This window comes from Natator depressus, chromosome 11 (genome assembly GCF_965152275.1).
Source record: "Natator depressus isolate rNatDep1 chromosome 11, rNatDep2.hap1, whole genome shotgun sequence".
Classification (NCBI taxonomy): Eukaryota; Metazoa; Chordata; order Testudines; family Cheloniidae; genus Natator; species Natator depressus.
Genome location: NC_134244.1, coordinates 2,825,865 through 2,838,820, shown reverse-complemented (window position 1 = coordinate 2,838,820; position 12,956 = coordinate 2,825,865). Strand labels below are relative to the sequence as shown.

At 56.1% G+C, this 12,956-nt stretch overlaps 1 protein-coding gene across 1 annotated transcript in view; it reads right to left on the bottom strand.

Moving 5' to 3' along the window:
* Positions 1-12,554, bottom strand: part of VIL1 (villin 1) — a 42,484-nt gene extending 29,930 nt beyond the window's left edge. Inside the window, exon 1 of the mRNA XM_074967027.1 lies at positions 12,398-12,554. The gene's annotated coding sequence lies outside the window, so the exon portion shown is untranslated. The remainder of the gene's footprint in view (positions 1-12,397) is intronic.
* Positions 12,555-12,956: the final 402 nt, after the last annotated feature.

Here is a 12,956-nt window from a genome sequence, read left to right as displayed (position 1 = left end):
ACTATTGTTCTAACCAAGTTTTACCTGGAGTTTGTAAAGAGATTCAGTCCTGTTAGTGAACATGACTTTGATAAACCGTTTCGGTTACACACGAATACTTGCTGCAGTAAGGCAGAACCCAGGATGGGGAGCTCTTGGGATGCAGTCAGCGATGTTTGTGTCATCCCTTCCTGCATCAATTTTGCGTTGGGGGTGTGACGTTATTGACATAAGCTGGGACCGTATAGATCATTGTTGCAACCAAAGTCCTGTAGTGGCACCAAATCTTGTATAAAGGGAGTCAAATAAGGTGTCTAAGGCACAGTTATGGTTTGCTGGTCTGGATGATGCTGTCTATCTGCGTGTATCATTTTTGTAGTTGAAGTTATGAATATTGGCTCTGTACTGTCTGTAGTTCAAACTTGTGCTCTGCTTCTGGGGGACACCCCAGACAAGCTGGTGTCAGCTCTGCCTAGCCTGCTGGGTGGCCCATTAAGGACCATCAGTGACACAACTGACCCACTGAGAGAAGGCAGATACGCCTGGGGATTCAGCCAGGTGTGCAGGGACCTGCCTGTGGACAGGACTCTGAGGTGTTTCCAGGCCACGGGATGGGCGGCTTGTCTTTGGGACACAGAAAGAGACCACACGGCAAGAGACTATACAAAGCTGCTGCAGCTCCTCCATCTTCTCTTCAATCCTGCTTCTGACCTCTGGAGAGACTTGGCTACACTGAAGCTCTGAACCAAGGACTGAAGAACCCATCCCAGCTGGGGATGTTCTCCAGGGACTTGATTTGAACCTGCCGTTTATTCCACCACTGCTGCAAGCCTGAACCAAGAACTTGGCCATCCCTGGATGTCACTGATTCCATTTCACCCATTCTAGCTCCCGTCTGTATCTTTTCCTTTTATGAATAAGCCTTTAGATTTTAGATTCTAAAGGATTGGCAACAGCATGATTTGTGGGTAAGATCTGACTTGTACATTGACCTGGGTCTGGGGCTTGCTCCTTTGGGATCGAGAGAACCTTTGTTCTTTTACTGGGGTATTGGTTTTCATAACCATTCATCCCCATACCGAGTGGCCCTGGTGGTGATACTGGGAAACTGGAGTGTCTAAGGGAATTGCTTGTGTGACTTGTGGTTAGCCCGGGGGGTAAAACCAAAGTCTTCTCTGTCTGGCTGGTTTGGTTTGCCTTGGTGGGCACAGAAACCCCAGCCCTGGGCTGTGACTGCCCTGCTTGAAGCAGTTTGTCCTGACTTGGCACTCTCCCTTGGGTCCCGCCAGAACCAGCCTCGTTACATAGTGATAATCAGGATGGCCCATTTCCAACAGTAACAGAACGCCACTAGCCATCACCTTCAGCCCCCAACTAAAATCTCTCCAGCGCATCATCAAGGATCTACAACCTATCCTGAAGGACGACCCATCACTCTCACAGATCTTGGGAGACAGGCCAGTCCTTGCCTACAGACAGCCCCCCAACCTGAAGCGAATACTCACCAACAACCACATACCACACAACAAAAACACCAACCCAGGAACCAATCCCTACAACAAACCCCATTGCCAACTCTGTCCACATATCTATTGAGGGGACACCATCACAGGGCCTAATCACATCAGCCACACTATCAGAGGCTCGTTCACCTGCACATCCACCAATGTGATATATGCCATCATGTGCCAGCAATGCCCCTCTGCCATGTACATTGGTCAAACTGGACACAAATCGGATGTCAAGAATTATAACATTCATAAACCAGTCAGAGAACACTTCAATCTCTCTGGTCACGCGATTACAGACCTAAAAGTCGCAATACTACAACAAAAAGCCTTCAAAAACAGACTCCAGTGAGAAACTGCTGAATTGGAATTAATTTGCAAACGTTAAATTAGGCTTGAATAAAGTCTGGGAGTGGATGGGTCATTACACAAAGTAAAACTATTTCCCCTTTCTTATTTTTCCCCTCGACTGTTACTCACACCTTCTTGTCAACTGTTGGAAATGGGCCATCCTGATTATCACTACAAAAGGTTTTTTTTCTCCTGCTGGTAATAGCTCACCTTACTTGATCACTCTCATTATAGTGGGTATGGCAACCCCCATTGTTTCATGTTCTCTGTGTATATATACATCTTCCTACTGTATTTTCCACTGCATGCATCCGAGGAAGTGGGTTTTAGCCCACAAAAGCTTCTGCTCAAATAAATTTGTTAGTCTCTCAGGTGCCACAAGTCCTCCTCGTTCTTTTTTCTTTGTTTCTGTTTTCACCAAGAAGGTTGGTGGCAATTGGATGTCTAACATAGTGAATGGCAGTGAAAATAAGGTCGGATTAGAGGCTAAAATAGGGAAAGAACAAGTTAAAAATTACTTAGACAAGTTCGAGGTCTTCAAGTCATGAGGGCCTGACGAAATGCATCCTGGAATACTCAAGGAGCTGACTGAGGAGATATCCGAGCCATTAGCAATTATCTTTGAAAAGTCACAGAAGACGGGAGAGACTCCAGAAGACTGGGAAAGGGCGAATCTAGTGCCCACCTATAAAAAGGGAAATAAGGACAACTAGGGTGACCAGATGTCCCGATTTTATAGGGACAGTCCTGATTTTTGGGTCTTTTTCTTATATAGGCTCCTATTACCCCCCACCCCCTGTCCCGGTTTTTCACACTTGCTGTCTGTTTACCCTAAGGACAACACAGGGAATTACAGACCTGTCAGCTTAACTTCTGTACCTGGAAAGGTAATGGAGCAAATAATTAAGCAATCAATTTGCAAACACCGAGAAGATAATGTGCTAAGTGACAGTCAGCATGGATTTGTCAAAAACAAATCATGTCAAACCAACCTGATAGCTTTCTTTGACAGGGTAACAAGCCTTGTGGATGCGGGGAAGCGGTAGATGTGGTATATCTTGACTTCAGTAAAGCTTTTGATACTGTCTTGCGTGATCTTCTCTTAAACAAACTAGGGAAATGCAACCTTGATGAAGCTATAATAAGGTAGGTGCAAAACTGGTTGGAAAACTGTCCCCAGAGAGTAGTTATCAGTGGTTCACAGTCAAGCTGGAAGGGTATAATGAGTAGGGTCCCGCAGGGATCAGTTCTGGGTCCGGTTCTGTTCAATATCTTCATCAGTGATTTAGATAATGGCATAGAGAGTACACTTACAAAGTTTGCGGACCATACCGAGCTGGGAGAGGTTGCAAGTGCTTTGGAGGATAGGATTAAAATTCAAAATGATCTGGACAAACTGGAGAAATGGCCTGAAGTAAATAGGATGAAATTCAATAAGGACAAATGCAAAGTACTCCACTTAGGAAGGAGCAATCAGTTGTACACATACAAAATGGGAGCCTAGGAAGGAGTACTGCGGAAAGGGATCTTGGGGTCATAGTGGATCACAAGCTAAATATGAGTCAACAATGTAATGCTGTTGCAAAAAAAGCAAACATCATTCTGGGCTGTATTAGCAGGAGTGTTGTAAGGAAGACATGAGAAGTAATTATTCTGGTCTACTCCATGCTGATTAGGCCTCAGCTGGAGTATTGTGTCTGGATCTGGGTGTCACATTTCATGAAAGACATGGACAAAATTGGAGAAAGTCCAGAGAAGAGCAAAAAAATGATGAAAGGTCTAGAAAACATGGCCTCTGAGGGAAGACTGAAAAAATTGGGTTTGTTTAGTCTGGAGAAGAGAAGACGGAGAGGGGACGTGAGAACAGTTTTCAAGCACATAAAAGGTTGTTACAAGGAGGAGGGAGAGAAATTGTTCTTCTTAACCTCTGAGGACAGGACCAGCAGCAAAGGGCTTCAATTGCAGCCAGGGCGGTTTAGGTTGGACATGAGGAAAAATGTCCTAACTGTCAGGGGGGTGAAGCCCTGGAATAAATTGCCCAGGGAGGTTGTGGAATCTGCATCATTGGGGATTTTTAAGAGCAGGTTGGACACACACCTGTCAGGGATGGTCTAGATAATACTTAGTCCTGCCATGAGTGCAGGGGACAAACTGCTATCTGTAGGAATTTGCTACATCAGATAGCAGGTTTCTTACAATCCATTGCGTATCAGTAACTGCTACCTGCCGCACATTCCTACAGGGAGCAGTTTCCTATACTACAATTGGCTGGGTCGAGGCCTTGGTCTTTGGACACAGGTGTGGCAGGGACCTGCTGTTCTAACCTCGTCCCACGCTTTGACAGCCCAAGGGCAGGTCAGTATGGCCAGCCCCGTTCTCCTGTGGGGACTCAGCCCAGACCCCCACTGGGGCAGGGGCAGAGAAGGGACCAGAAGCCCCCAGAGCTGCAATGGTGGGAACAGATGGAGGTGAGCTGTTGATCCTGGTCTCTCAGGTCTGGACAGGTCGGGGCACTGTCATAGCTGGAATTAAAGTCTCCCTGATCGATCATTCTTTAGCACCTGCTGCCTGGTAAAGATCACTCCCGGCCTGGTAAATATTTACCCAGCTGATGGGAAGCAAAACCAAAAGAATCCTTGAGAGCTTTCTCTGGAGTCTCACTTTTTGTCCCCATCACCCGAGGGAGCAGCGTGACTCACCCTCCCCTCTCCTGGGACGAAACTCCTGTGGGTGTTAACTCCTGTGGGCGTGAGCTAGTGAGCCCAGGGCCCCCAGTGTCCTGCCCACGTGTGGCAAACCTGGGTCTGTCTTTGCAGCCCGTAGGCATGTCTTGGCTGGTCCTGAAGCCAAAGCCTTGGCTTACGTGCTGTGTTCAGTTTCTGTTGGAGCCGGGGGTGGCCCGTAATGCAGTGACTGTGCCTATTTCTCCTGGAGTATTTTACCGCATTGCACATGTATACGAGTCCCGCACCCAGCTCCAAAATGCATCCACTGCTGGGGGGAGGCACAGCAGCGGTCAAACAGCCATGCTGCATGGGGCTCACCCGTCCGGCGCTGAAATGCCCCCACCTCTTGGGTGGGCCATGGCAGCTGTTTAACGGGCACAAAGCCAAGCTCTGTGACGGTTTAGGACAGGGAGTGAGAGAGAAGCCCATATTCCAAGGTTGCAGAATGGAGTGATGGGAGCCAGGGTCTGGCTGTGCAGAAAGTGACCAGTCCAGACATCCCCCCACGCCCCGCTCCAGCGAGGCCCCCAGCCTGCATTCCCCGAGGGGAGGGGGGGCGGAAAAGTTTGATGGGGGCCATCGTCCTGTTTTATTGCTTTACAGCACTGGGGAGTTTCTCCAGCTTATCTTATCTCCTGTGCTGAGCCAGCGTCCCACTCCCGCACACAGACCAATGTCTGCTCCTCCCAGTGGGAAAGCAGAACTGCGGGCCCCAGGCTTGGCCTGCTTTAAAGCTGTCAGAGCCCCGGTGGGAAAGATCCTCCTTCCCGCATCCCAGAGCTAATTTTGGGGGGGGTCCCCATTACACCCCTCGCTCAGCTGCTGCAGCACCCTGACAGCCAGCAGAGGGAGACCCCGTCCCCAGAGCCGGGCTCCAGGAGCGGCTGTGGGTGCAGGCACCGAGACAGGGACTGGCCTGTGATTCTTCAGGCTTCCAAGGGGGCGGCCGCACCCGAGGGAGCGGCCTGTCCAGCAGGAGTCAGGCCCTTGCCCCGGGCTGCAAAGAGCCTTGGATGCAGTGAAGGGTCCTCAGGCCAAGCAGCCCGCTTCCCTCCAACCCTGGCACCTCGCCATGGCCTTCTCTGCAGGAAGGAGCCGCTGGTTCCCGGCTCGCTCGCGGCGTTGGAACCCCATGCGTGCCCTACGTGCTCAGCCGTGTCACCGGGCGTGTGCACCCGAAACTGCCCTGGCTTTGCTGCCCGGTGGCAGGGTGGGCCCCTGGTACCCTGCACGGTTCTGGCACGGGAAGGGGCTCAGTGTCTCCTGGTCCCAGGCTTTGCTCTGGGCACCCATGGGGCTCCCCAAGGTGCTGCTTGCCCAGGGGGATCCCCATGCGGGCGCCCGCGGGGCAGCTGATCTCTGGAGCCGAGAGCAGGAAGGACCCGACCCCAGGGACTTGTCAGTGCATATCCTTGTCCTGCAGAGCCGCGCTTGTCCTGGGGCCTCAGGCGCTGAGGGGCTGGGGATGGCCTGTGCTTCCAGGTTGTGGGTCCCTGGACCAGAGCAAGCTGGGGCCCCTCCCCATCCCTTCTGCCTGCAGTACCCCACACTCTCCCTCGGCGCTCCTGCTGGGGAAATGGGTCGGGGCGCAGGGGTTTCCCCCACTCCACCCACCTGCCCGGCACTCCTGCCAGGGAGCGGGATAGTGGCACGGGGGCTTCCCCTGCTCCCCAGCAGGAGCGCTGGGTGGCCAGAGAGAGTCGGGGTGTGGGGGTCATCATTTTCCCAGGGCCCCCCCAATTGGCCAGGGCCCAGGGCATGACTCCGTTGGCCCAGTGGCTGATTCGCCACTGCCCGCTTCTGTGTCTGCTGGGCTGGGAACTCCTGCCTGGCTCTGGCCTCCTTCCAGTAGCTGCCGTAAACCCAGGCAAGGGGCGGTCAGGGTGCGCAGAGCCGGAGCAGGACGTGACCCAGTTCCCTTGGCCCCTTGCCTCTGCGGAGTCGGGGTAATTAATGGAGGAGGGGCATTTCCTGGGGCGGACCCAAGTATGGAGGTTCTCTCCCTGAATCCCGGAGGCACCCGCTCTGTGGGGAACCCCAGTGGCCCTGCGAGACTGAAAGGGCAGGGGGGTAACTGAGGGCAAAGAGCCTGGCCAGTGGGTGCCGCCCTGGTGGTGATGGGCGGGCACCAGAGAGGGTGACTGTGCCTAGAGCCAGGCCATCTCAGCACGACAGTCGAGGAGGAGCCACCCCAAACGCCCCATGCGATGGAACAAATACCTCAGCCAATGCCCGGTTTGCCCGGAGCCCGGCAGATTGCAGGCTTAGTTTGCAGCCCCCCGCTGGCCCCTTGCTATTCAACCAGCCCAAGGAATGTTTCCGGGGGCTGCCGCCACGGCGGATGGAATCTGGGTGCCTGGAGCTGTCATGGAAGAATGAGGCTAATCTACACCCTGAGTTCCAAAAACCGAGGGGCTGGGGGGGGCATCACATTCAGGCCAGACAAGTGCATCCTCAGGGCAACCGAGGCACGTCCCAGCCCCATTCTCTGAGCTGGCCCCGGCCCTGCCACAGTGGCAGCTCTCCCTGAGATGAAGCCGGCACAGAACTATCTGCTGCAATGATCATGCTGAGCTACAAGAGACGAACTCGCCAGGGCGCTACCGTGCTGGGCAGACGGCTTGGCACCGACCTCAGCAGGATCCCGCCTTCGCCAGCATGAAGGTGCCGATCGGGTGAGTCCTGGATCCACAGACAATCACAGTCCCGGTTAAAGTCAGCGGGTGCCAAGCACCTTCCTTCAGACTCAGAGGCAGGAGCAATTAAGCCCTTTTATGGAGTAGAGAGAGCTGCAAACAGTGGGGGTGACCACCCAAAGCACATGGCAGATCAGAGCTGAGTCAGGGGGCTCCGGTGGGGTTTCTCAGGGTGCACAGTCAGGGGGGCTAGGAGACTGGTCTCAGTCTCTGTGTGTTGCAGGCAGGAAGGCTGGCAAAGCAGTCACGAGGGTGACCCTGAGAAGCAGCGGAATGACGGGGCTTCTTGGGCACAGAGCCCACGGGAGGGGCAGGTGTGGGAATTTCTGAGCAAGGGACCTGCCTGCTGGACAGGCTTAGGGAAGCGGGACCATGTGCACAAGGTAAAGAACCAGGTCACGCTGAAGAATCTCCCTGCCTCAGAGCATCCGTTTCTCTGCCCAGCAAGTCCCCATGGGCGCGCTACTCTGGCCAAGGGGCACCAAGACCAATAAAGAGATGGCACAGTCGGGTGGGCCGCAGGGAAGCCAGCAGTTTGTGTGGTCTGCACTACTTACCCCCCACAGGTTGGGCACAAGCCGGAGGGTCTCCCCGCACAGTGGAGTCCTTCAGCCCAGCTGGTAGCCTTGCAGGGAAAAGCCCTGGAAGCACTAGGAAGGCTGCGAGGAAGAAATACTGTTTCGTGGTGGCGCACAGATTTGCCAGCCCCTGACACTGGTGGCTGAGTGTCCCTGAGAGGGGCTGGTGGTACATACAAGCCATATGGGGTGCAAGCTGGTTGAGTCACCTGATCTGTGTCAGCGATGGCCAGAAGCAGGGCTGCAGCAGCATTGTTAGCCCTGTCTCAGTGTTGGCCGTCGGAAAGAACGACATTTGTATCCACCCCGACTCCGGAAGTGGCATGTATCCCATCACGTGACACATGGACCAAGGATCACCCAGTGACATTAACAGGCAGCAGGTTTAATACAAACAGCAGAAATTGACGTGTTGTTCCTTGACTTTAGCAAAGCTTTTGACATGGTCTCCCACAGTATTCTTGCCAGTAAGTTAAATAAGTATGGGCTGGATGAATGGACTATAAGGTGGATAGAAAAGCTGGCTAGATCATCGGGCTCAACGGGTAGTGATCAATGGCTCCATGTCTAGTTGGCAGCCGGTGTCAAGTGGAGTGCCCCAGGGGTCGGTCCTGGGGCCGGTTTTGTTCAATATCTTCATTAATGATCTGGAGGATGGCGTGGATTGCACCCTCAGCAAGTTGGCAGATGACACTAAACTGGGAGGAGTGGTAGATACGCTGGAGGGTAGGGATAGGATACAGAGGGACCTAGACAAATTGGAGGATTGGGCCAAAAGAAATCTGATGAGGTTCAACAAGGACAAGTGCAGAGTCCTGCACTTAGGAAGGAAGAATCCCATACACTGCTACAGACTAGGGACCGAATGGCTCGGCAGCAGTTCTGCAGAAAAGGACCTGGGGGTTACAGTGGACGAGAAGCTGGATATGAGTCAACAGTGTGCCCTTGTTGCCAAGAAGGCCAATGGCATTTTGGGATGTATAAGTAGGGGCATAGCCAGCAGATCGAGGGACGTGATCGTTCCCCTCTATTCGGCATTGGTGAGGCCTCATCTGGAGTACTGTGTCCAGTTTTGGCCCCACACTACAAGAAGGATGTGGAAAAATTGGAAAACATCCAGAGGAGGGCAACAAAAATGATTCGGGGACTGGAACACATGACTTATGAGGAGACGCTGAGGGAACTAGGATTGTTTAGTCTGCGGAAGAGAAGAATGAGGGGGGTTTGATAGCTGCTTTCAACTACCTGAAAGGGGGTTCCAAAGAGGATGGCTCTAGACTGTTCTCAGTGGTGGCAGATGACAGAACAAGGAGCAATGGTCTCAAGTTGCAGTGGGGGAGGTCTAGGTTGGATATTAGGAAAAACATTTCACTAGGAGGGTGGTGAAGCACTGGAATGGGTTACCTAGGGAGGTGGTGGAATCTCCTTCCTTAGAGGTTTTCAAGATCAGGCTTGACAAAGCCCTGGCTGGGATGATTTAGTTGGGGCTTGGTCCTGCTTTGAGCAGGGGGTTGGACTAGATGACCTCCTGAGGTCCCTTCCAACCCTGAGATTCTATGATTCTATAAATTACTTCTTCACAGTGTGCACAGCCAACCTGTGGAACTCACTGCCAGGGGATGGTGTGACGGCCAAAAGTACAACAGGGTTCAAAACAGAACTGGTTATGGGCCTGGAGGACAGGTCCATCAATGGCTATTAGCCAGGATGATCACAGATACAATCCCCTGCTGTGGGGGTCCCTAAAACCTCTCTTTGCCAAATGCTGGGAATTGGATCACTTGACGATTCCCCTGGTCTGTTCATTCCCTTTGAAGCACCTGGCATTGGCCACTGTCGGAGACAGGACACTGGGCTTGATGGACCATTGGCCTGGCCCAGTGTGGCCATTCTGATGTTCTGGGAGGGCCCAGCAGTGACAGGGGGCCTGATGTTTAATGATTCCACAGGCCATGAGCTGAGACCCGACAAAGAGCATGGGGAATGGGGGATGGAGCACAGGGCCAGGCATTAGCTGGTTTCCCCAGGGTCGAAGATTTCAAGCACCGCTGCAGGCCCATGAGGTGTGGCAGGGCCCAGAAGCTGGGAGTGGAAGCCAGGGGTGGCTCATTGCATAGTTACCCTAGTCTGTACCCAGCCCCTGCCCCCCTGGTATGAGCCACAGTCAGAGACAGGCTAGGGCAGGGTGGGCCGCGGGCTGACCCAGTCTGGCTGCACTTATGCCCTCGTGAGGCCAAGTGTTCCACACGGGCACTGACGTTTCTGCAACACAGGGCTGTTGTGATCTGTTTCCTGGGCAGAGCCAGGCTGCTCGGTGTGGGGTCCAGCGACCGCCCCCCAGGTCAGGTGCTTGCCGGAGACACGGGTTAGTCAGCGCCCGGGTCCAACTGGCTGCGCACAACGAGAGTGCCACAGCGCCGGCCTCACTGGCTGGCAGGGAAGCGCAGCCCTTAAAGGCACAGTCCTCAATACCCTCCCAGCCAGAACTTGAGACACTAACACAGCTACAATCCCGCTGACAACAGCCAGAGCCTGCCAGCCAGCTCCCTGCACGGCTGCCCTGGGACATCGGCTGCCAGAAGGCAGCGGGGTGTGTCCTGGGGCTCCGTTGTCTCACCCAGCCATGGCTGGTTCCTGTCCAAGACCCCCTCGGGCACGACTCAGTGTCCCTCGTTGCCACCGGCCTGGGTTTGGAGAGGGTGTCGCCTCTTTCTCTGCAGCCTGTGCCCGGCTGAGTGACACCCTCACGCCCCCGCAGGGCGGTGACTTGGGAGTACGACCGCTGTGCCGAATAGCTGGGCCAGACAGCCAGCTGACTGGCCAGGTCTCCGTACGGCTGCTCATGGCCACGCTGTCTGACAGACACTCAGCCAGCTCCCAGGGCTGGCGCAGAACGATGCCATGGCCGGCTGGGTGAATGATCACGCATCATTCACATCGGCGCTGGGCACATGCCGTGTCCCATGGGCAGGGCCCCTTCCCCTCTCCTGGGCCCTGACCCTCGCCTCACGCAGCCCAAAGCGGGAGAGGAGCAAAGCCGAGCACCACACCCGTGGCCAGGCTGGAGGCGGGCAGGGCGGGCGCGAGGCCACGTGATGGGGTGCTCCGCAGGGGTGCGCTGCTGGCTCTCCAGCTCCCCAGGGCCTGCTGACGGGGGCAGGGAGCCTGGGCCAGGCTGCAGCGTGGCAGGCGATGGCTGGGGCGGGTGGCAGGCCGGGCCATTCCCCGTTATCGGGCCCTAGCTGGTGGCACAGTCCAAGCCTCTTCAAACATTAACCAGCATTTCCTCCCCGGCTCCAGGGCCATTTATGGCCCAGTGGGTAAATGAAGGCGCAGAAGTAATTTATAATGTTGACTCTGCTGCAACCTGTGGACTTTCCCATGGCCCCCCAGGTGCCCACGAAGGTGGGGCCCACACAGGCACCCCATGGAGGGGCCCACGCCGCTCTTGCCCTAATGCAGGGCTGAGGGTGGGCCCGGGCATCTCTGCCCACTAGGCCTATGCCGGAAACAGCTCTGCTGTGGGCACACTGGCTCCCTGCCCAGTCAGAGTTTCCAGCAGCAGAGCAGACCCCCCTCGCCCCCCGGGTGTGGGGTACAGGGTGCCCCCATAGCCTGGGACCCCCCCAGCCCGGCTCTTCCAGTCCCTGTGAATGGGCACACGGAAGCCGTTGGCTAGCTCGACACTGTGCCTGGGGGCAGGGTTTGAACACCAGGCCCGAGACCTTGCACAGGGCTCTGTATCACTGAGGAGCCAGGACGCCAGGGGGATGGGCTCATGGCAGCTGGTGTTGCTGGGCAGATGGCTGCACCCGCTGGAGCTATCTCCGAGTGGGCGGCTCCATCCCTGGCTAGAACGAGTGGCACTGACTGTGCCAGGCACCCGCCTGGTGCCCATGGCAGAGCCGTGCCCGTGCCCCATGAAGGACACTGGGCCCAGAAGGCACACTGGCGTCGCTGCCTGAGATGTGGGTGACACCAGCTGCAGGCCCAGCAACCGCTGTTGTTTCGCGGGAGGCCAGCGGACTGGGCGAGGGGCATGGGGCGGTTCTCACACCCCAGATCTGCAAGTTTCCCGGCTCCCTCCCGCTGCAAGAGACAAACTCGCTGTCTTTGCCAGGCGGGCCCTGCCCCACGGTGTCCTGTCCTCTCACTCAGCTTCCCTCACCAGCTGAGCCGGCGGCCCCCCCGGTGCTCTGTCCCATCGCCCCTGTGGATGCAGGCCTGGAAGGGACCCCTGGTCCCGGAGCCAGCCCCAGGCCACCCCATCAGCTCACCCCATCACAAAACGCGCAAGCTGCAGTGTAAAACCAGCTGGCCCCCAGCTCCTGCCGGCCTGGCCAGGCTCGGGGAGTGGGGCCTTGTGCCCTCCAGCTCCTCGGGCCTGTGGGCCACCGGGCTGGGCAGGGCCTGGCACAAGCCCCTCGGCTACAGTAACACAGAGACACCGCCAGCCTTTGCCGACGGCTGCTCCCAATCGCCCCAGCCCCGGCCGCCTCTGCGGCAGGCTCGACCCGGGTTTGCCCACCCCACTCAGCAGCTGGCAGCCCCCCCCTTACCTGGCGCCGAGTAGCCGGGGAGGGGCAGCTTTATTGCCCCAAGGTTTGTTCAGGGTCTCTCGGCTGGTGCGGGTTGTTGCTCTGCCCAGGGCTTGGCAAGCCAAGGCCAGGCGAGGGAGGGGACCCTGCCCGGCAGCCTGGTGATGGAGTAGCCCGGCCCCCTCCCCGCTCCGGCCCGCTAATGAGCTGAACTCCAGCAATTAGTCCACCAAAGTTGGGGGGGGAGCAAAAGGTGGCCAGGGACGACAGGCAGCTCATTCATGAGGGAGTGGGACAAGCCAACCCCAGCAATGGGGCCGGAAGATGCCAGGGGAGTGAGCTCAGAGCCCTGGGCTGGCAGCGAGTCGGCCGAGCCAGCACGGGGCAGAGCAGGTGCCCATGGGAGGGGGCTTGGGCTCGGGTGAACCTGTCACCAGCCTCCCCCGGTCCAGGTCACCTATTGGCCGTGCCCCCAGCGATGACCCCCCAATCCTGGGTCTGAGCAGGAGCATTGTGTGGGGTGCGCGGGCAGAGGCTGGGCAATGCTGGGGGGTCGTCCCATATGGGGCGGGGGGGCATG